Source organism: Phyllostomus discolor, chromosome 2 (assembly GCF_004126475.2).
Source record: "Phyllostomus discolor isolate MPI-MPIP mPhyDis1 chromosome 2, mPhyDis1.pri.v3, whole genome shotgun sequence".
NCBI lineage: Eukaryota > Metazoa > Chordata > Mammalia > Chiroptera > Phyllostomidae > Phyllostomus > Phyllostomus discolor.
The window spans coordinates 151,427,340-151,451,524 of NC_040904.2; the positions used below are offsets into that span (position 1 = coordinate 151,427,340).

General features: G+C 39.7%; 1 long non-coding RNA gene across 1 annotated transcript; it reads right to left on the reverse strand.

Moving 5' to 3' along the window:
* Positions 1 to 6,870: 6,870 nt before the first annotated feature.
* Positions 6,871 to 24,122, reverse strand: LOC118499027. The gene is made up of 3 exons (XR_004901526.1): positions 24,025 to 24,122; positions 19,888 to 19,959; positions 6,871 to 9,015 (listed from the first exon to the last, which is right to left on the reverse strand). It is a non-coding gene; the product is annotated as an uncharacterized LOC118499027 (long non-coding RNA).
* Between the last annotated feature and the right edge of the window lie 63 nt (positions 24,123 to 24,185).

A 24,185-nucleotide genomic window follows, 5' to 3' on the forward strand; every position in this document is an offset into this window, starting at 1 on the left:
TGTAAATTTCCAGTGATAAGTCATGGGGATGTAATGTACAACATGGTGACTATTGTTAAAAATACTTGTTTTATTGTATATTTAAAAGTTGCTAAGAGAGGAGATATTAAAATTTCTCATCACAGAAGCAAACTGTTTTGTAACTATGTATGGTGACAAGTGTTAACTAGGCTTATACCAATAATGAACTATCAGATATGATGACCACTTCACAATATACATAAATATTGAATCATTATGTTGTACATCTGAAACTAATATATTATTTGTCAAATATACATCAATAAAAAGGTTAAAATATTAGGAAATGTTCTACATACACTGTCCAAATTTATCCTCAACTACCCTGTGAAATATATACTAATATAACCTTATTTTAAGGTTAGAGAAGTAGTTGGCCCAAGGTCACCCTGCTGGGAGGTGGCAGAGACAGAATTAGAACTCACTTTGTCTGAAACCCACTGCCAGCATCATACACAACAGGCAAAAACTACACGCATTCCACTTAAGGTCAGGAACAAGGTAGGATGTTCACTTTCACCTCTCTTATTCAACATAGCACTGAAGTCCTAGCCACAGCAATGAGACAAGAAGAAGAAATAAAAGACATCCAAATAGGAAAGGAAGAAGTAAAACTGTCTTTATTTGCAGATGATATGATTCTGTAAATACAGAACCCCAAGGATTCCACCAAGAAACTACTAGAACTGATCAATAAATTCAGCAAAGTAACAGGATATAAAATTAATATCCATATATCAGTTGCATTTTATATGCCAATAATGAAACAACAGAAAGAGAAATTAAGAAAACAATCCCATTAACAATTGCTTCAAAAAGAACAAAATATCTAGGAATAAACCTAACCAAGGATATAAAAAACTCTACTTGGAATATTATAGCACGCTGAAGAAAGAAATGGAAGAAGATACAAATAAGTGGAAGCACATACTGTGTTCACAAATAGGAAGAATTAATATCATTAAAATGTTCATACTACCCCCCAAATCTATAGATTCAATGCAATTGCTATCAACATTCCATGACATATTTCACAGAACCAAAATAAATATTTCAAAAATTTATATGGAATCCCAAAATGCCCCACATAGCAACAGCAATCCTGAGAAAGAAGGACAAAGTTGGAGGAATCACACTACCTAATATCAAACAATACTGAAATGCCATAGTAATCAAAACAGCATGGTACTGGCATAAAAACAGATACATAGATCAATGGAACAGAATAGAGAACCCATAAATAAACTCACACCTGTATAGTCAATTAATATTCAACAGAGGAAGCAAGCACATACAATGGGTTAAAGATGGTTTATTCAATAAGTGGTGCTGGGAAAATTGAACATATACATGCAGAAAAAAAGAACTAGACCACCTTCTTACACCACACACAAGAGTAAATTAAAAATGGATCAAAGACTTAAATGCTAGACCCCAAACCATAAAAATCATAGAAGAAATCATACACAGCAAAATCTTAAACACTGCTCATAGCAATTTTTATCAGATATATTTCCCCCAGCAAGGGAAACAAAAGAAAAAAATAAACAAGACTACATCAAACTAAAAAGTTTTTGTACAAGAAAGGAAATCATCAACAAAATAAAAAGACAACCCACAGAATGGGAGAAAATATTCACCAATACATCTGATAAGGGGTTAATATCCAAAATTTACAAAGTACTTACAAAACTCAAAATCAGAAAAACAAACAACCCAATCAAAAAATGGTCAAAGGACCTGAATAGACACTTCCCCAAAGAAAACATACAGATGACCAATAGACATATGAAAAGATGCTCAACATCATGAATAATCAGGGAATTGGAAATTAAAACCATACTGAGATACCATCTCACACCTGCCAGAATGGCTGTCATCAATAAATCAACAAACGACAAGTGTTGGTGAGGATGTGGAGAAAGGGGAACCCTTCTGAACTATTGGTGGGAATACAGACTGGTGCAGCCACTGTGGAAAGTAGTATGGAGATATCTCAAAAAATTAAAAATGAATGTGACTTTTGGTCCAGCAATCCCACTTCTGGGAATATGTCAGAAGGAACCCCAGAAAACTAGTTTGAAGGAACATAAGCACCTGTATGTTCATTGCGGTATTATTTACAATCTCCAAGATAGGGAAGCAGCCCAAGTGTCCATCAATAAATGAGTGGATAAAACAACTGTGGGACATTTACACAGTAGGATACTACTCAGCTGTAACAAAGAAGACAATTTTACCCTTTGGGTGGACTTGGAGAACATTATGCTAAGTGAAATAAGCCAGTCAGAGAAAAAAATACCATATGATTTCACTCATATGTGGAATCTAATGAACAAATTGAACTAACAAGGAAAATGGGGACAGACTCATAGATGGAGAGCAGCAGATGACAGTTAGTGGAGTGGGGAGGTTAGTCAGTGGAGAGATTGAGGAAAAAGGGACTGAGCGAAAAGGAAAAGGGTCTCTTGGACAACAGTGAGGTGATTGCTCAGGGGAGGAGGTATAAGGGGACTAAAAGGTAATATAAAAATACAATAAAGATCAAATAAAAAATTTAAAAAATCAAACAAAAAAACTCCTTTTGTCTGATTCTGAAGTCTGTTTAACTGCTATACACATTTCCTCTCCATGTAAGTTAGTGTTCTAGTGAGAACTTTACAGTGATAAATTCACAGGTCCCACTGCTGGTTTTGTGGGTATGTTTGAAGGGGCTTATAGGACAGATGAATGAAGTTGGGGGAGAGGAGACAGAAGACTAAAGTGAAACAAAGCTTATAAAAATATGTAGTAAAATATAAAAACCCTGAAAGAATGCCAGTTGCAATAAAAGTAACCTGTGGAAAAGATGGTCCAGCAACCTTTGATGCAAAAATTTGGCAAACAATGCTGAGCTGTTGAGAAAGTTGAAATGTAAATTCAACTTAAAAAAAAAAAGGATGGTATCCTGGTGAGCCTGACCTATTCAAGTGAAAGTTCAAGTGAAAGACTCTAAAAGAAAGACTGGGCTCTTTCTGAAGAGAGAAGAGCTCTTATGCTGGCCTTGAAGACTCAGAACCATGTTGCAACTTACCAGAAGGGGTTACCTCGGGGAGGTGAGGTCTTGAGTAGCATAATTGCAAGGAAGTAGATTCTGCCAACTTCTTGGGGGAGTTCAGAGGAGGATCCTGAGTTAAAGATGAGAAGACAGCCCTCCCTGACTGACACCTCGTTCCAAGCCTTGTAAAATCCTGAGCAGAGGACATAGCTGAGCCTTGCCCAGACTCCTGGCCCACAGAAACTGTGAGATAATGAAAGTGTCTTTTCAAGGCAAAAAAGAAAGAAAAAAAAAATGGAAACATCTTTTTGTTTTGTAAGCAAAAGAAAAATATAAAAATAGCTGTTAGACATGGTTTTTCCTCCATACAATGCTAGCATATTTTCCAAAAATGATTAGTTCAACGTATTCATATTACTTAACATGAAACCCATAAAACAGCCTTTTGTATCGATTATTTTACAAGTTTATACTGTAGGGTAAATGATTAGCAGCAATATATCTTTTCAGGCATTGTGTCCATTTAGAACGCTACTGTTCTGGTTCTTAATCTTTGAAATAAAATCAATAATACTCTTTACTTCATAGGTGTCATAAAAATGAACAAATAAATACTAAGAGCTTGGGGAGGGATTTAAAAGGGATATGTCAGTACAGTATATGCTATTTTTTATATCCCCATTCCTATTCTGAAGTCATAAAGCTCTGATGGCGACGCTGCTAGTCATCACCATGGAAACCAATGATGTACGCCATCTTTTTCTCCGGGGCCTCTGTCCTTCATCCAGACAGTTCCAGAGGCTGCCAGGAAAATGAGATTAGCTCCCCTTCCTTACCATTTTTAGGTTCCTTCACTGGTCTGCAAATACCTTCTCTACTAAACTTTTCCTTGAATGTCTTTCTGTATATCCACTCACATCTTTCTTGTATCATCCCCTGCGCACTCTCACTGCTGTGATTCTGGGCAGTGTATTTTACTCTTCCTTTGTCATCATCTACCTTGCTTTTCCTTTCCACCTTGCATGTGGGAACAATCTTTGTTGATTCAACAAGTTGTTCCATATCCTTATTAATGTCTACATAGAGAAGCCAAGCCAACTTAAAGTTATCAACTCTGTCATGACTGCCAATTACTGAAATTGCAATATTGGTGTGGTGGGTTGCTTCAATCGTTAAGAAGTCACCATAAATAGATGGCTCTAATTAATTCTTGAAGACAAGTTAAATCAAATTAATAACACTAGTTATCTACAGGGTATCAGATAACTATTATAGTAGGTTGTTGTATTAGTTAACATTTTGCAAATAAGTTCAATTAGATTTGTGAAAATCTGATATTCTTTGTTCTCTTGAGAGATATCTGGCACATGAAGGCAAGCTATCCTTTTACAACCACTTAATCTGGAGCGATGAAGCATGTGAATTCCCTAGTGAATATTTTAGATAAGTTTGGAAATATGTTACCGAGTAGCTTTCAGTTATCAAACTAATAGAGTGAGGCCTGGCCGCACAGTAAGAAAATCGGTATCTCACTTTGAGGAGAACATTCAGAACCGATTCTCTGGCAACTTTCTGCCAGCAGTCATTTTTCAGTGTTAAATTGTCCCTTTTTTTTTCCTCCTGTCCTTTTGAGCCTCTTAACAAGAAAAACAGGAAAAGTATGCTGAAGTTTTCCCACCCTCTAAATAATGTTTTTAAAAATATTCTACTTCACTTTAGTTTCTCTTTCCAGCAGAAGGCTAAGCAGCGAAGGGGCTGATGCCCTGCTGCAGAGTGGCTGTGTGTGTATGAGAAGCACTCCGAAATTGTAGGAGTGGGCAGGTGAGCCTCTTTGACAAGGAGAAAGAACTGAAAGTTTGGCTGTGAAGTGGGTGCCCTAAGTATGGTATCCTTGTTTTTAAAATCTCTGTACCTCGTGTGGTTCTAATTCCAGTGAAAGCGGGCCTAAATATTGCACAGTTTTTCCCATGGCCCTCACTTCAGAGGGCCAGTGGGGGCTGTCAGGCAGTACTTGAGGGGCCATCTTTTCCAAACTCATTCTGAGGTTAGATGTGAAAGCCTTGAATTTTGTCTCTGACTTACCTCCCCAAGCCTGAATGCTCCTTTCCTCTTATTAAATGATCTTTTCGTTGTCGGTTTTCATCCCAAATGTCAAGCTAAAGGTATAGAAAATCATTGCCTTGCCCTGCCATATGCCAGCATTTGCAGGGGGCAGATAACCAGATGCCACGCAGGCTGAAAACTCATTTAGTTTTTGTGGCTTTGCAAGCACAAAGGAACTAGAACGAGTTGAATCTAAAGTTAAGCTAAACCAGAGGATAGTAAGCTGTTTGCTTGGTGGCCTCTATGGTAATATGCCCTTTTAGAACAAGGAACAGGGAGAGTGAGTGGCAGTGGCCCGCATGGCTCACAGTGGTCCATGCTTTTTCAGCATTTCCTTAGTTTCCGGTCTATCACACTCCCTGGAATGAACCCCATAACACACTGCGCCAGGTACTGTATTAAATGCTTTACCTACATTCCTTCATGGCATATGTATAGTAACATATTATTGTGTTATTATTACTATATTTACAGATGATGGGATAGAGTTTCCATATCATTTTTTTAACTCTGGTGCTGAGCTCAGGGTTTGATACATGTTGAAGGCTCCATCATGTTTGTTATTAAACTGGAATTTGACCAGTTACAAGGAGTTAGTCTCATCATGATGGAAACCCTGGGCTGGAATCAAGGTAAGTGTTTTCCCTAAGAGTACAGAGATATGGGCTCACTACTACTAGTCTCTAGGAGCTCTTTGAGGGTTACTTTTATGTCTTTGATCCCACAACAGAGTTAAAGGGGAGAAAAATTTTTCCTTGACCCTCTTAGAGTCTGTTGTCTGGGTCTGAAAATTAAATGGAAAAAGATTAACAGGAGAGAAACACACAGATTTACTCAATATAAGTTTTATGTGATACAGGAAACTTCATAAGGAAATGAAATGAAGATGAAGAGTAGGCAGTTGTATAGAAATACAATATGTTAAGGAGAATGAAGTAGGTGTAGTAAACTGGGGGAAACTTAGCCAGACCTGTTTGTTAGGATTCTTCTTCACCTTTCTTCCGAGATAAGGATACTCCTTTCCTCTGGGTACAGGGAGGGCACCTCTCATTTGAAGGATTGACCTGTTTAAGAGGAGAAAAGTGAATGGGGGAGGAAAGGTCAGAGTGACCTTCCTGCTTCTAAGATTTTCTCAAACTCCTTCAGTTTAAGATTCAATATGCTAAAGTGCCAAATTCTGGGGAAGCATGTCCTGGTCCCCATCAGGGTCAGTCCTCCTTGTCTTTGCTGCTGCTTGATTATAGAGTAGCTGAGGAAATCCCTCCCAGTTACTCTGTAATGCTCAGATTTGTCAGGCTCTATTTCAGAACATCTCAGCATATTAGTAGGTATAACCTGTAAATTGTATGGTCCAACTGATTGGCTTAAATCAGGGAAGATGGTTTCTTTACTGTAGGGCTTCCTCCCACCTTAAATATGTTAATATGCATCAGGACTCTCCGAAAGGGGAACATAAATATTTCATCAATTCTAACCAGTATTTTCCTCCCACAATTTATCTTCTTTGAAACTAGGATACTGTATTTTTTGGACCATAAGACACACCTACATTTTAGAGGAGGAAAATTGGAAAAAATTCTGAAGCAAAAAATGTGGTAAAATATTTGATAACATAAATAATATAATATTTCACCTATGTACATGTAAACAGAACTCAATGGCAGCATTAACCATCATTCCTCCCAAATTTGGGGGTGGGGTGGGGGGAAAAAGTGCATCTTATAGTCTGAAAAATACGGTATTTCTTAAGGACACTGGCATCTTACTGCCGCTGTTGGCCAGGCAGCAGCTGTGCCCTGGTGGTCAGTCATTGCCTGGACGTGTATGAACTTGGTCTCAGCTATTCCTGTTGTATCATGGCAATTAAGTACATTCTTAGAACATATATATTTAATGGCTCTTTAAAACATCTTCACAGAAATCATGCCATGATTTGGCATTGAAACGGAAAGCAACTATAAATGCCCAAGGTATGGAAACAGAGCAGTGGGGCATACTATGATGTCAGAGCAGCAAAAACTCATTATTGCAGGGTTAACAACAATTCCGTATTTTCTTATGAATGAATAACCAAGTGCTTGATAGGACTTAAGAAAGTTCTTAAGTTCTTAGTGGAGGCTTTATTTTGTGACTGAGACGGGTGCAAAAGGATTGCTTGCCACATGCAGAGAGACCAATCCACCTGAAACTAGAACTGGCAAATCCCTAGCAGAATGTTGTGTCCTTGTTGAATTGGCGTTGTTTTTTCTTTCTTAATGGCACCTATTAGATAGCTTTGTAGACTTGATAAAATATGTTAGTGGGAAGCATTTCCAATCTTATTTGCTTATAGACTCTTGTTTTCCCAGGAACATCTCTTAGAACTTGTGCTCTGTGTAATATTTAAGTATGATAATATCTAGCACTTAACAATGAGACAGTTAATATTTAAATATTTCACCCATGTTAACTAAATGAATTCTCACTACCATCTCATGATGTAGGCACTATTATCTTATCTCCATGTTGCAAAGGAGGAAACCGAGGCATGTGGAGATTGAGTAACTTGTCTAAAACTACATGCTAGTGAACAAGAGCTAGCATTTAAACCTGGGCAGGTGGCTCGAGAGTGTGTGTTCTTTACCACTATAGCCTCTGGTTGGGAAACTGTTCTAGCCACAGACTGGCAGAGGAGAGTGCTGCAAATGTGACCCTCGGAAAAACATGAAGAAGACCCCATTGACTCGTAAAATATTCAGCAAGAATCTAAAGGCAAAAGTAAAGATTTCCCTGCTCTTTGTTTATATTGTCAATGCATCATTACCTTTTGTATATACCTAAATATTTATACTCTCTCTAGGTTATGAAGATTAATAAAGAAAGTCACTTTCGGTGGAAGAATGAAGCACTGCAATTTTAACTGGAATAAAATGGCAGGAACAAGCCAGATAGAGAGCCCTGATTTAGGCCATATCTGAATGCTCTGAAAGGATCCATTACCTTACAGGCTGCTGCTGCAATGAAGGAGAAGCTAGTGCTTTTTTTTTTTCAACAAAGTTAGGGGGGACTCATAGAAATTAGACCACTTTGTGCTGTTCTTCCCATCTTTTGATTAGCTGCTATTTGTGAGATAAATTTCAGTGAACCAGATGGATTTGCTGATAGATGTAACAATCTTCTATTAGCTCAGTCCCTAGGGAAGAGGCAGGTGACAGAAGGATTTAGGCAGTGAAATGAACCTGAGAACAAAAAGTGGTGTCATTACTTGGAGCCACTGTGCTGTTCAGGTGCTGTGGGCTCAAGTTTCCCAGGCAGGTGACCGTGAGGACGATTCAGCTTACTCTATCTCCTTAAGAGGTTTTGAACTCTGCAGTGGGATTTCTCCACATGTGGGCTGCTTCCTGAGATTAGTTTGGCCTTCCTGAGATATGTCTGGCTTTATAAAAGCTGCAAGTGAATACAACAACTAGTACTGTATGGTAATTTAAGGACATTATACTCTTCAGAAGACAAAATGCTGTTCAGGTGCTACTTATCTGTGCCAGTTGAGTAAGAAAGGGAGATGATTCATAGCCCAGTCCAGTGGGATAAGTGAAAGGCTTGATTACATCTTGGTTCCAGGCTGTCTTGTGGAACAAATGCCTTGGCATTGGTGGGTTCCAGAAGGACTGTAATGATTGCACATTGTCCAAGATTTAACGTGGGACTGGCTTTTATGAGAGTGAACACACAAATGTTAGACCTGTTGTGGACGGGATCTTTTCTGTTTACCACCTGAGATAGATAAAATATTCCAGTTGAATATGTAAAGTGTAGCTCCAAAGAAATCAGATGGAGATGGCTATCTTTATGGCAGCTGGCTAAATGGCAACTATCTAAGTAAAAACAAAGGAGACATTATGATTCTCTGGAGTGAAAATATTAACAAATAAAAGTTTTAGTTCATTAAAATAAGTTATCTTTGTATACATAGCTGTCTCATAAATATATTATGATACAAACCAATTGGTAATAAACTTTTGGCAGGGTTCACTACACTAAGTTTATAAATCAAGCTTCTGGACTTAAGCATTACCAACCCTTTGTTCTGGGAAGCTGCAAATGAGAAAGTGCTAGAAAGAGTCCAGCTGTTAGCCATTATTATGTTTCTTTTGAATGCACTATGTGAGGCATGTACAGTTACAGGGAGAGCATCTGAGGAGATTAAATACCATGGTTACACTAACGCACACCTATCTCAGGGGACCAGCACTCACTTTTCTTTCAAAATGTACACCTCCTGCAGATTTCTTGCTTCACCTGGTGCGCTGTTGGAATCTGCAGGGCCTCAGGTCACTTTTAGTGGCGCTGGAGGATAGAAGCTGAAAGGGTTCAGAACAGGTCTCCCCAGAATGTGCCGCTTTGGCATGCAGACTATTTTGAGCTGAAGACAATCAGGCCCAAAAGATGAAAAACTTTTCCATTAAGGCAGAATTGATGCTAGGGGCAAGATAGCTAACAATCCATTTGAGTGCAAGTTAAGAATGTGTGTGGCAGCTGAAACATCTTTACACACAAATGGTACATTGTTGGAAGTAAAATGACATACAGATAACTACTGTTTCAAAGTGATGTTAATTGTCTTTAATACAATTAAATCTAAAGTCTTCCACCCGTATGGAAATCATCTGAGCTTAGAAAAAGCATATTTGAATACCAATAAGGTGGTAAAATCATTAATTGTTTCAAGCTTTCTTAATGCCCACTTCATTTTTTTTTTTTACCTACTACTGTAAGCAAAGATTACTATTTTGAGAACTTTTAAACCAGGTTTCCAAAACTTCTGTGTGGCAACCAGGGCAGACACTCTATAGGGCCAGCCTCTCACTGGGCAGAGTTTTCTGAGGTAACAGGCCACCGTTTTCCCTCCTCCTGTAACAAGAAGCCAAGAGGTACAAACTCCTACTTAGGCCACAGGAAAATGACTGAATTTGTTCAATTCTTCAACTCACATTTGTCACGCGCTGCAGTCAAGCTGCTGTCTTTCCTTCACACTTGAGAGGTGATGAGTGTTGGAGGGGAGGGCCCGGCTTTGGGGGCTCTTGCTTTCAGTGTGAAAGTGCAGCCTGTCCAGCCAGCCTTCAAGGGATCAGGCAGCCCCGTGGCACTCTCTTCTAAAGAGTGAAGACTTAGAGTTCAGGTAGGTGTATGTGCAAGCTGTTATTTGTGGGGAATACTTGACTGATTTGCAAAAAGAGGTAATTTAATAGCACTTCATTATTTGTGCATATTCAAAACTGTAATGAAGAGAAGCACGTGACTTTCACAGCACACGCTGTCTTATGTGTCTCCTAGGGCAGGGCAGTGGCCAGTTCACATGCTTGCTTACTTCCTAATGGACTGCTGATTGTCAGAGTGATTCCAGTGACCTCATTCATAAAACGGGAGTGGGGGGTTAGGGGGTGGGACCAGATTTTTTTTATGTCTCTTCTGTGATTTATTTAAAATCAGAAAAATACCCCCTTGACATATTGTATCTTTATTTAAAAAATATGACCCCTATTTATTCCTTTTTCTTTACAACCAAGAAAAATTATTTTGTATCACTGATGTCAGGGTGAGTGCTAGAATCTCCTTTTCTTGACTCTTCAGTGTATTGTTCAAAATACAGTCTTCCTTGATTATATTTTGCATATCTCTGTATGTGAAGATTACTCTGGGTCAGCTATCAATTACGGGCAAGTTACTTACCCTCTCTGTGCCTCAGTTTCCTCATTTGTAAAACAAGAATAATAATATTTCTACTTTGTAGAATTATTTTGAGGGTTAAATTGATATATGTAAAACTCCCTTAGATGAGTACTTGGCATATAATATAGTGTGTATTATTATTATTATTATATTATCACCAAGGTTTTCAAAGTCTTTACTATTTACTTACGGCACAGGGCAGGGAAGTAGAGGAGCAGACACTGAAGTTTAGGAGCACTACAACCTTCTAGGATCTTATAATCTAATACATGCAAAAATGACATATATTAGAATACATGTATTAGAATTCTAGTGTATTAGAATGACATATATAAGGAATAATATGCTATAATATGTATTTGGTATCAAATACTGATTGCAAGTGCTGCAGTAATAGAAAGAATGAGATCAAAGGGGATTATACACCTCAGGGAGTTTGAACTGGGTTGAAGAATAGGTAGGGTTGAGATAGGTTGAGAGAAGTGAATTGGGGGCACATGCCAGAGAACATGCAAGAAAGCAGAGAGGCCAGAAAGAGGATGAAATGGCCTTGGGCCATGAAGGAACAGAGCTGGCAAAGCAGGTGAGTGGAAGAAAATAAGGTTGTGTAGAATGGAGTTATATTATGTAAATTCTAGAAAGTTCTCTCTACTTAGAGGATTCTTCACCTGATGAGAATGGAAACAGTGGGAAGTGAAAATTTCTGAGTAAAGGAGAGAAAAAAAACAAGGTCTTAGAGAAGATCAGAAAGGAGAGAAAATAAACAGAGTCTTAGAGAAGATTTCCATGGTTTGGGGGTTGGAGGCTCGGTCCACAGTGAGGAGGTGGCTGCTCTGATTGTGTTGGTGTGGGGAGGTGGGGGCTGGTCTGGAGCATAGCAGAGGGATGATGAGGAAAAAAAGACTGAAGTGGAATTTCAAGGAAAAACTAGTAGAAAAGTTAGCAAGACCTAGCCTGTCAGCTGACTGAATAATGTTCAATTCTGTGGGTCTGTAAATTAGAGATATCAAAGAAAAACTGGAGGAGAACTAATTAAAGGGGGAGAGAAGCAAATAAGGAGTTTGGTATCGTGTAAATTGAGTTTGCAGTGATAGTGTGATCTCCAAAAATGATAGCTGACATTTATTTACTATGTACCTGGTACTATGTGTTTTCCACATGTAAACTCATTCAATCCTCATGGAAACTGTTTGGGATTGGTATTACCATTATTACCAATGAAGGATTAGAAGGTAAATATGGTTAAACTGAGATTCTATAAGGTTAAATTGAGATTTAAATCCAAGCTTCTGATTCCAGTGCTTATATTAACCACGACAGTTACTTTCAGGAAATCCAGTCTGAAAAGAAGTGAAGACTGAAAATAACAGTTGGGAGTCATCAGCAAAGAGATGTTAATTGCAGTTATGGGAATGAATGAACTTTCTGAGGGAGAAAGTGTGCAGAAAGGAGAGTCGATGGCCAAGCCCGAATGCTGAGGGAGGTCCACACTGAGAAGTCAACCATAGGGATGGTGCCCAGCCCAAGCCTGCAGGTCCCCAGCCTGTTAGGGTGAACAGATCAGATAATAGGCTGCAGGCTTGGCCTTGGAAGGACTGGTTTGGGGAGGGACCTGCAGATGGAGACTAGGGTTAAGGAGAGAAAACTTCAACACAGACTGGAGGGGGAAGTGACTAAGTTTGTCAGAGAAATGAAGAAAAGAAGGGTTTGTTTCCTTTTTTGTTTTCCCCCCAAATAAGAGAGACCTATAACTCAAGAAGCTAGAAGCTATTCCCTTGTGATAGATGCACTACACAGAGGAGGATACACTTGAATATGCATCCCCCCTAAATTTATTTATTTAGCAAAGAAATACATGTGACAGCTTGACTTGTATGTCTTTTAGGCACCTCAAATTAATAAGTGCAAAATAACTCCCAATTTTTCACCCTTGCATCTGTACCTGGCACGGAACAGTTTTCTCTTCCATCCTTCTAGTTTGTTGCACTGAAAAGTTTGGCTTCATCCTTAACTTATCTGTCCTTCTAACACATGACATCTAATTCATCAGCAAGTCTTGTCCATCTTTAAGATTTATTGATAATCTGATCACTTCTCATTGTCTCCATTGATACACTACTCCAGCAATGTTCAACTGGTGTTCTGCAAGAATTTTTAAAACATGCAATACCTGACTATTTAGTCAGGGTCACTGACCTCTTTTCCCTTATATTGTCAAATAAAAAAATGACAGCAGCCAACACAACAGTAACCCTCTGATGTGAATGCCCTGTCTTATATAGGTCATATAACAGAGTTGCCATGTTATTGGTCACATTACATAACAAGGTTCTGTCTGGTTAATTCCTGGTACCAGAAATCTGTATATATAAGTATAGGCACCTGACTTTTTAAAAAGTCACTTTGATGCAAAAAGTGGAGGTAATTACTATTTTTGTGGTAAATCAATGAAAATTATACCTATTTTTTAGTCAGATTGGCAAAAAACATGTATTTTTTGGTGTGCTGTAGAATTTTAGTAATTAGTTTATGTGTGTCATGAGATAAAAAAGGTTGAAAATCACTGCCCTACTCTAAGCCACCAATTATGTTTGCCTGGACTAGTGTGGTCTTCCTGCTCGCACCCTAGTTCCCTTATAGTCTATGTGCCTCCAGAAGCAAGGGTGGTTCTGCAACAGTGTCAATCATATCATGACACTCTGATGCCCAGAACTCTGTAATGGATTTTCATCTATCTCAGAATAAAATCCAGAGTCCTTGCCATGGTCTGTCTACGAGAGGTATTACCTACCATTTCTCCCTAGGCCTCCTCTGCTCCCTACACTTTGGCATTCTTTTTTTTTTTTTTTTTTTTGAAAGATTTTTATTTATTTATTTTTAGAGAGGGAAGGGAGGGAGATAGAGAGAGAGAGAAACATCAATGTGTGGTTGCTGGGGGTCACGGCCTGCAACCCAGGCATGTACCCTGACTGGAAATCTAACCTGCAACACTTTGGTTCTCAGCCTGAGCTCAATCCACTGAGCTACGCCAGCCAGGCACATTGGCATTCTTGAACAAGCCAAGGATGTTCTTGTGTCAGTACATTTGTAAAACATGTGCTGTTCCCTATGCCTTGAGTCAGTCATTCAACAAATGTTTCTTGAGTGCCTACTATGTGTTGGGTACTATTCTGGGTAGCTGGGTTACATCAGTATACAAGACAGATAAATAACCTTGTCCTTGCTGTGCTTATGTTTTCAGCATGTCTGCCTCTGTTTTTCCTTTTGCTCAACTGCCACCTTATCAGAGAGACCTTCCCTCTGCTTGTTTTAGTCTTTGCTGTAGTTCTAGAATAGAACTCAACAAATAGATGGTGCTTTCAAATATTTGCTGGATAAAGTGATGCCCGTGCTTGGTGAGCACTTTCAGTTTGGAAACTCATGTTTTCAATTCTGGGGACTTGCATTTAAAAAAATAATTTCTTTCTCTGTATTTTTTCTTTCTTTTCTCTTTTTCTAACTCCTAGTATAATGTCAGAATTTGGAACTTCTCAGTGACTGTTGATTTTTATTGTCTTTTATTTATTTATAAGAATTTTTCTTTTTTATCTAACTTCTGGAAGATAACCTCAACTTTACTTTCTCTTATATGGCAGTTTAAGATTCTGCTATGGTTTTGGTTGCTAAGAATTCTTTTATGTTTTCCCATTGTTCCTACTGAATTGGTATAATCATCTTACTTATAAGGTGGACTGAAAAAAATAAAGCAGAAATTTACTTTGTTCTTTCCCATCTCTCCCTGTGAAGTCCCATTCCTGGATGCAATCTCAGCTAACTACCAAACCTTTTCAGTAACTCTTGGATAGGAAAAAAAACCTTGTTCACTTTTAGTCACCAAAAAACCTCCTATTGGTGATTTTTATTAAAGTTCCAATATAGAATAATACTCTGAGGCAATTCCTTTTTCCTTTCCTTCTGCCACCCCTCCCCCACCCCCCAAATTGGGCCCGACTGACGAGAGATGCATAATTGACTTCTCTACTTCTTGTTTTACCTTCTCCTTCAATTTCTCCTTGTTTCCTGGGTGCCATTTCTGACCTTTCCATGGTCAGGCTTAGAAGAAAAGGGGATTAATGAAAAAGTCCTTTTGTGGCTTGTACAGTCTGTAAACTGATGACTTCCTCCAAGGTGGCAGGTGCACAATTGCTGGCTCTTTCCCTTGAGGGATGTTTTGGAGGTGTGCCCACTGAAGACCTCTGACTGCAGCTCCTTTGGTGTGAGTAGGGCTGCACCCCTGCAGCTACCATGATCTTACCCTTGACACCTGAACTTCTGGCAATCCACCAGTGTGTCACATTTACCCTCTCGGCAATGCTCTTAGGTAGGAAGGAACAGACCTCAAGTTGGCTCCCTCCCATCTGTTTAACTTGATCCACAAGGAAACTGAGACGTTCCATGGGCAGAAGTATTATTTGTTTCTAACGCATCCAACTCTCTTCATTCTGCCATTCCACCAGCAACTATGGCTATAATAGTCTAACATTGTGTTTCCCCAGGCAGGAAATAGACAATAGCTTTTGTTTCACAAAGTCCAGCTCTCCACGTGTTCCCTTGAAGCTGTTCTCACTCAGCCGGTGATAGTCAAAAGCATACTCTTACCTTTCTCCAAAAGGAGGGTTCGGGGTAGCACCGGGTAGGGCACAGTATGTAAAAAGACTGTGGTAGTGAGGAGCATAGATATTAATTTTCTCCAACTAGTGACAGAAAAGAGACTTTCTAATAATGTAGCTCTGTAAGCTGCCTAGCAGTTCACCCCATACTATAGGCAGCAGAAATGTCCCAGCTTGGCCCCAACCAAAGGAGACATGCATCCCTGGCTCATCCCTTTAATTTTGAGATCTGTATCTCTTACTCATGGTGTTCTAGAATAGTCAAAACATATGCCTCTCATACACACAGAGACAGCAAATAACATTAAGAGAAATGTTATGACAGATAATGAGCATTTATATGTATTTTGAGGGGTCATTAGAGAATACTTGTTAAGTGTGATCATGGGCATCAGACAGACCTGGATATGAGTTTTAGCTGTGCCACCTCTTAGTGTGTGACCTCAGGTAAGTTATTGAACATCTCAGAATTTTAACTGCCAAAAAATATTAATGGTAGCACTTACCTCCTAGATATTAGTTGTCTGTGTGCTGCATTGCCTGTTGGTAACTTGGCACCATCAACATCACTCCTAGCTAGGGCTGGAAACTACCTTTCCCATAATCCTCTTTTCTATATGGTTCTGGGTTGGAATTTGTGAATGAGACTGAGTTTGTGACTTGTACAAGACTTGGAATGCAGAAATAAAGAGAGACCATTGTTTGGGGGATAATGGTTGCTAAAGTTCATCAGGACTTCACCAGACGTGGGCTCACCGCCCACTGCATGTGCTCTACTCTGTAGCTATGGCAGAATTCTTGGACAATACTGGCCTTCCCCCCCAACCCCTCCCCCCCCTCATCCCAACCATGAGCTGAGTTTCTACATCCACACGCCAAGGCTTCAGACTGAAGACCTCGGTGACTCGTTCTGCTTTCATCTGGTTGCCACCTGACCTTTACTCCTCCAGCTCCTCTCTCGTCCATGTAAGCTGTCATTTCTATACATGAAGCCCCTATCCACTTACAGTGAACTGTTTTCCTAATGGAAACATTTTGAAAAAGAATATACAGCCTTAAGACATGTAGGAAGCACTCCATAAATGTAAGACAATAAGAAGAAAAGGTATTGTTCACAATAAATTTGAGACTGAGAGATTCAAATGTGAGTTCCACTGTTGAAGAACAGCACAGATGAGTGGTACAAAAGCAGACTAATACTAAAAACTGCTCATATTTCTATACCACTTTTCAATTCATGATGTGTTCGGGCAAACTTTGCTAAGTTTGGCTCAGATGAAGCATAGTTGGAAATGGACACTTGCTTGCTTAACAACAAAAACCCACAATCAAGAGAGCATCACAATTCGAAAAGGAAAGTAGCTTATACTGTAAAGAGAACATTTATTTGAAACATGAATTGTTTCACAGAGTTTTCTCTCATCAAAAGACAATAAAGTTGATCTCTGACTCATGGGCTTTCTAGTGTTATGGGGGGAGCCTTGGAGCTCAAGGAACAGCTGTCCACGCAGTACAGGGTTTAGGTCTCCAATCGATTTATAAAACACGCTTTATGACACGTACATTTCCTATTGTGCTGCATGGTAATTTGGCATAAATGGTAGTAGCCAATTTATGAATGACTAATAATTGGAATTAACTTTAGGGAGACAACATTTTTTCCTTCTTCCTTCATTGATATTGACAGTTTCCTTTAATATGGTGTTTTATATACCTGTAAGTAGAGAGACAAGTGCTAGGCTCAGCTTCTCAGGTCCAGTTCCTTTTCCCTTGCTCCCTTTTAGGGTTGGAGTTCTTAGGCTCCTCTCAGCTCCATCCTTGCTTTTCCTATGAAATTCATAAAAAGAATGTCCTGCTGGCCCCTGCATCTGGCTGTTCTAATTTTTCAAAGGGCACCAACACCACCAGCATCTCTAGAAGCACAAAGCTGTGGACAGTCTGCTACAGGCCAAAGCATAACAATGTGTCACATGGAAAGGTAGAGACAGACGATGGAAGGGAAAGCAGACAGCAAGATTCAGGTCTAGTGTTTTGTCTCTGGGGTTTTGAGCCAGGACTAAGGGCCCTAGTGCTGACAGGGACCCTCCTTCACTCCTAAAGTTTTGGGGACGGAGACTCTAACAGCTGCATTGGAACTGACTCCTCTGTTCCAGTGGGAACAGATATTTTTGTCTATGGCTTCAAATATGTGCTGCTTGTTAGGAACACTGAGTTGTTTTAGGAGCTTATGATGACGTACTGTTCATATCCTGCTCCAAGGAAACATAGTTGCGGTGGCTCCTGGGAATGCACTCCAATGTCAGCCCTTCAGGGATTACTTCCACTATAGAGAGCCATCTTTCCCAAGGCCACGCCCTCACTAGGGAAGTCCATTATGGCCCAGTGCAAGACAACTGTGACAGACCATTTTAGTTCTGGACTCCCATGGGGTCAGCTGAGGCTGTTGTCATGCCCGCCTTGCAGCTGGACTTCTCAGTTCTGTTCCCTTGCTGTCCTTCCTATAGGTGTTGATCCCAAAAGCCCTCACTAATAAACATTCACCACGTTCATCTTCACTGTGTAGTCTGCTTCCCAGAGAGCCCAGCCTGCAACAGACTCTGCTTTCCATATCACCAATATTTGTCAATATCTCTATTTTACATGTCTCCTCTGCTATTCTCTTAGACCTCATCAGTTTTACTTATTTACTACCATTTCATGAGGGTTTTAAGAAGGAATAGAGATACATGAAAATGTCTGACCTGCCACTGTATTGGTCAGAGCTAAACTGCAGAGAACATAATTTATTCTAGCTATTTAAAACAGAAAGACTACTTTCAGGATATTCAGTGCTGAGGCAGATTTACTGCAACAATGGCCCCGATTTTTCATCTTTCCTTACCAATGTGACTGTGTAACTCCTTCCATTCAGACGTTGACTCTCTTTCCCTACTCCTTGAATCCTGCTAGACTTTTTTTTTGGCTTCCTTTGACTAATGGAATGTTGTAGAAATGATGTGCCATTTCTAAGCCTAATTATCAAGGGATCTTGCATACTTGGCTCTTCCACTTGGAACTCCAGGAAAACAATTTAGGCTAGCCTGCTGGAAGATGAAAGGTCACATAGAGTAGTGATGTCTGAGACCAGTCATCCTCTGGTTAACCTATCAGCTGACCATGAATGCATGAGCAAGCTCAGTGAGATCAGACAAGCTCTACCTAGACCAGTAGAACTGGCCAGCTGACCCACAGATTAATGAACAAATGGTTATTGTTTTAAGTTGCTGTATTTGGGGATGTTTGTTATACAGTATTATTATGGCAAGAGATGATTGATACAAGTGGCCTGCATCATTCGAAAGACTAAATAGACTCTAGGGCCAAGATTCTTAGGAAGGTGGATAGGTAGTGTCCTCTGATCTGACTGTGACATCTGGTTTTAAGTGATCAGAGAATAAATGTTTCTAAATCTGCAGAGTAGGCAATTCTACAAAAATCTGTGTATCTGTAGGTGCTTTTGTAGGGATGGTAATTTAAGACAATAATTAGTGAAGAAAAGGAAAGGTAATTCTTAGATAATAGAACCATCAGCAGTGAAGGTGTTAAAATGAATTTTATGCCTCCAAATTTTGTTCCCTGTGACTCGTTCAGCAGAGACACAACATATTATTATGATGGCCTGCAGTGGTTTATGCCTTACTAAGAATTACTTCACTCAGCGTAGCCTTATATGGCTAGGAGTCCCTCAGGCTCACACACTCACACACACACACACACACACACACACACACACACTATATGTATATGTATATGTTTATGCCATCAGGAGAACCTAGAGTGCTCCAAAAGGTGCCTCACTGATTCAAAAGGCAGACAGTTCTTTGTTAACAAGAGCAACCCCTGGCTGTAAGTCTGGAGGTCGAACTGCACTTGGCTCAGTGGGAAGTCTTAATCATAGACCCTGTTTATTCTTATTGACATTAAAGTACAATATTAGCAATTTTGCTTCTGAGACAGAATTCATTGATTTAATTTTCTCGTTTTTTTTCAGTTGTGGAATCACGAATTCATATGAAGAAAAAGAAGTTAATACCTATGGAAAAATGACAAAGAAAGTGTTTCTAGGTGATTCTCAGACTGAGAGCTTTTTGGCAAAGGCTAAACTCAAGATTACCAAGGAAAGTTCAGTTAAGTGTGGCCCCAGAATAAAAGCTCAAGAGCTTTACTAAGCCTGGAAATTGAAATTTCAAGTTACCTTGTAAGGTATTTCAGAGAAAGTTATATGTGTGTAAGCACAGGCTGAAATGTTCAGAACACTGTAGTTTCTGCTTTACTTTTTCTGAAGCAACAAGGAAATAAAAGACAGACAACAGACAGCAAGTAATTTACTTTTTCGGGAACCAATATTGAGGAAATGTTAGTTAAATCTTCCCCAGGATCATCTGGCCTGGATTCAGCTACCTAGATTAGAACAAGAGAGAAAGCGAAAGGTCCTCCAGATCAGGTGTTTCCCAGGATGGAATTTAAAAGCAGCTCCCTTATCCTGTCTGCTCTTTAGTCCCCAGTCATAGAACAAACTTTCTGGCACTAGATTCAAAAGCATCTTCAGAATAGAAGGGTGCTCACGTTTAGCCCCTTCCTTGCTTCCTTCTTTTATTTCTTGTGGTCTTTGTGTCTGTACCCTTAAATTGATTGTTGTCAGATTTGAAGGCAGGGGCTGTGTCTTTGTAAACTCATCTTTGTATATTTTCTTTTAAGTCTTGTTGTTTGACTCAGTTTTTATTTGTATATAATAAATTTTTGTATGTTAAATAAAATTAAATATAGTTAGAGGCAATTACAAATTATCCAGTGTTTTAATTGCTACTGAGAAAATAAAGGGAGAATGTTAGATTTGTGATGTCAATGACTTCCTGTTTTTAATAGAATGAGTAGTATATTTATATTTCAATTGTAAATAAAAGTTGCTTTAAAGGATTTGATGTTTTCATCTCAAAGAAGCAACAGACTTATCATGATATATATAAAGCAAAGTGAATTTAGGAAGGTTCAATGGAAGGAGTTATGTAAAGAGGAAAGCCCTAATAATAGTTAACAATACCTTAAAGTTTCCATTTATTTATAAGTTGAATAAAATGTTTTTCATCTTCATAGCTGCTGCTAATGGAGTTAAACATGAATGAGGGGGAAAGTGTCTGTGAAAGATGTCATTACATGATATTTTTTTCGTCTTTCTTCTACTCCAACTTATGGTATAGTATCACACTCTTCTACACCTTGCTTTTTTTTTTTTTTAGATCCTACCCTACTAGCTTCCTGTTCGGCCTTCGAAGTGACCCTAGTGACCAGAATGCTTTCTTTTTCTCTCAGTAACACCTTAACAATAACCTTTTACTCTGTTGTGTGCAGTTCATTGCAGTCTCCAGGGTTTTTTTTTCCCCTTTTCCTTTTTTTTTCTGTCATTTCCAATTTTGTCCCCTCAGAGGTACCAGCACCAGCCAGCCAGTGACCCCTTCTCAGGGCTGACCACAAGGCCTCCCCAGCAAAATTCTATGTTCATGTAACCTCAACATTTCCCTCCGTTCTTCCAGCCTCAGGGGTGTGAACTGCTTCCTGGAATATTAAAAAAAAAAGGTTTTTTAGCCTTGGCTGGTGTAGCTCAGTGGATTGAGCGCGGGCTGCGAACCAAAGCATTGCAGGTTCAATTCCCAGTCAGGGCACATGCCTGGGTTGCAGGCCATGGACCCCAGCAACTGCACATTGATGTTTCTCTCTCTCCCTTTCTCCCTCCCTTCCCTCTCTAAAAATGAATAAATAAATAAAATCTTTAAAAAGAAGTTTTTTTAAAATCCTTACCTGAGGACATTTTAAAATTGCTTTTAGATAGTAAGGGAGAGAGAAACACTGATGTGAGAGAAAAACGTCAATTTGTTACCTTCTTGTAAACACTATGACCAGGGCTTAAACCCACAACCTACCCTGCTCTGACTGGGGATTGAACCCACAACATTTTAGTCTACAGGATAATGCTCCAGCCAACCACAGTGGCCAGGGTGTTTCCTGGAATTACTATCCTCTCTTTTTCTTTTTAGCTTTTTAAAGTTCTCTGATAACTGATTAACCAATAGCTTATATTAAGTTTTATTTGTTGAAATTTTTCTGATAGTTTCTGTTTTCCTGGCTGGACCCTGATGAACATAGTACTTGAAATCTGAAGGGGGTCCACCCCAACAGGGACCACCGCTGCATCTGCTGGGTTAGAAGCCCTGAAGGAGCAGGGCAGCCTGCACTGGCATGTGAACCTGCTGCACAGCCTATTCTTGCTCTGGATCCTAAAGAAACTATAATGTATTTAACTAGTCCCCTGCAGATGTATGTTTACATTGCTTCTAACTTTTGTTACTGTAGACAATGCAGTAAACAAGCTCAAATAAATATTTTCCACATATGGGCAAGTATCACTTCACAATAGAGTTACAAAAGTGGAATTGTTGGGTTAAAAGAAAGGATTGCAAGATTTCTCTTTGTAGAGGTTGTACCAGTTTAGTCTCCTGAAGGCAATACACAGAAATTTATTTGTGTGAGAAACAGAGAAATTAACAAAGGGAAGAAGGTGCCCTTGTCCCCTTAAGAGGGAATTAACTGGGAAGAGAGAAGCTTATCTGAGTACAGGATGAGATCGACTGAGGAATTACTGTCTGGCGAGACTCCACATACTTCACTTTGCGCCCTTTGGAAAGGAGGGAGGGTAAAATACAAATGAAAATTTTTTTTCAATACTTTGGTACTCATTCAATAGAGGGTAACACACAAAAGGAAGAGAGGCTCGTCTCAGATCACCAATAGGGTTGGGCTGTCTGAGGAGGTTTCATGCTGTGCCCAGGGAGACTCAGTGCCCAGCAAATGTGGCTGTGGTGGCCAGCAGTAAGAGTGACATCTTCAGATAAGTGGCAACTGGAATAGCACAGCTATTGGCAGTGCTGCTGGGCATCATTTATGTGGTAGCTGTAGGCACACGTGAGACACTTTCTAGGGTTGCCCCCAAACACCTGGGTGGAACTTTGTAGGATACTGGATCTGTTTCCAGCAGTATCAGAGAGTGTAAGAGCAGGTAACAGGCTACAAACTCTCATTTGCTAAGGCTGTCCCTTTTTTTCACTTCTACATCTTTGCCTCAACAACTGGGATAGGCTTTCATTTAAAAATAAAGTAAAATATTCTCTTCCTTTAACACATATTAGCAAATTCAGGTTGTGACTACGTTGTTTTTACCATCTGCGGCTTGGTTTTCTTGCCAATTATTCCCTGGTCAGCAGAGCTCTACTACTGCAGTTATTACTGCCCTTGTTTAGTAGAAAGGCTCCACTCCACAGCCTTGTTTTTACTGATTTCACCACAGGATCACTTGGCCACAACACTGTGTTCAACCAGAGCTGTGTCTCTCCTGTCCCGTAAGATCTGGGCTGCTTTCCTGCAGAGGACTTTCGTTTTATGTTCCATTGTGTCTTGTTTGCACCACTCTTAATTTACACCGCAGAGATGCTGTCATCACCAATTAACATTTCTCAAGGGCCTCCCCGGATGCATGGCACAAGGGGCCTAATTTAATATTCTCTTTGTTTCAGATATCAGGTGGATCCTTCAAATGAATTTTTAAGTTTCTCTGTGATGATGAAGAAGAACAGAGATATAAACCAGGATTCAGGAAGAGAAGCCTTTGCAGAACATGCTTGAAAAAACCCCACCAAGCACTGGTATTAATTATTTGAAAGTTTAAAAGAGGGGATATACTTTTCTTCAGTCAACAAATGACAAAAGTAAAAGGCACTGAATTCCTTGTTCCTGGAAGAAGCCTGACACCATGCCATTCAGACATCTATCTGCCCTTTGGTCACCCCATTTCCCTCTTATTTCAGTTCCTCTAATCTTCAAGGCTGAGTCTGAATATTTCCTCCTGAGGCTTTTCCTAATCATCTCTGCCCTTAGAGACGACCCCCTCCCCCAATTCCTATAGCTCCTATCACTTATACGTCATTTGGAAATTTACCACATGACACAGTATACTATTATTGAGTAAATAGATATTCTCCTCAAGTATATTAGAGAACTGTCTAGATGATTTCTTACCCATTCTCAGGGTCAGCAGAGTGTTCTGTCAATGGTAGAATCGTAAGTTATTAATGGCAAGTCTATTAAAATCAAATGGCATTTTAAAAAAGAGAGGGGTTACCAGCACCATTAATGTTTTCTAATCTGAGTTACGTGTACATTTTTTTGAGGGGGGATTATGGGAGGCAAGAACACCACTGGAAGTCGGCTGTTTGCGTTTCAAGATTTAATAAAAACGTTTTCTTTTTTTGCCCTGCCTAAGCTGTATTTATTTTCTAGCCTTTCCTTATCGAAGTGACAGTAGCGTTACAGGGCTTTCGGTTGCAGGAACTGATATTCAGGAGAAAATACCTAAACACTTTCACTTGAGAAAAATAAGCTTTCGGCCCGTCATACACTGTGTAATTAAGAACACACCTTCATGCTTTGTGACGTCAGGAACCTTGGCCCAGTGAGGCCGGCGACACACAAATTCCACCAGCAGCAACTGCCATTGTGGCGCTGGAGCCCGCGATACCAGCAGCCTGAGAGCAGTCCTTTGGACGAAGCTCCCGCGGGGTCCCGCCCACCGCGCTTCT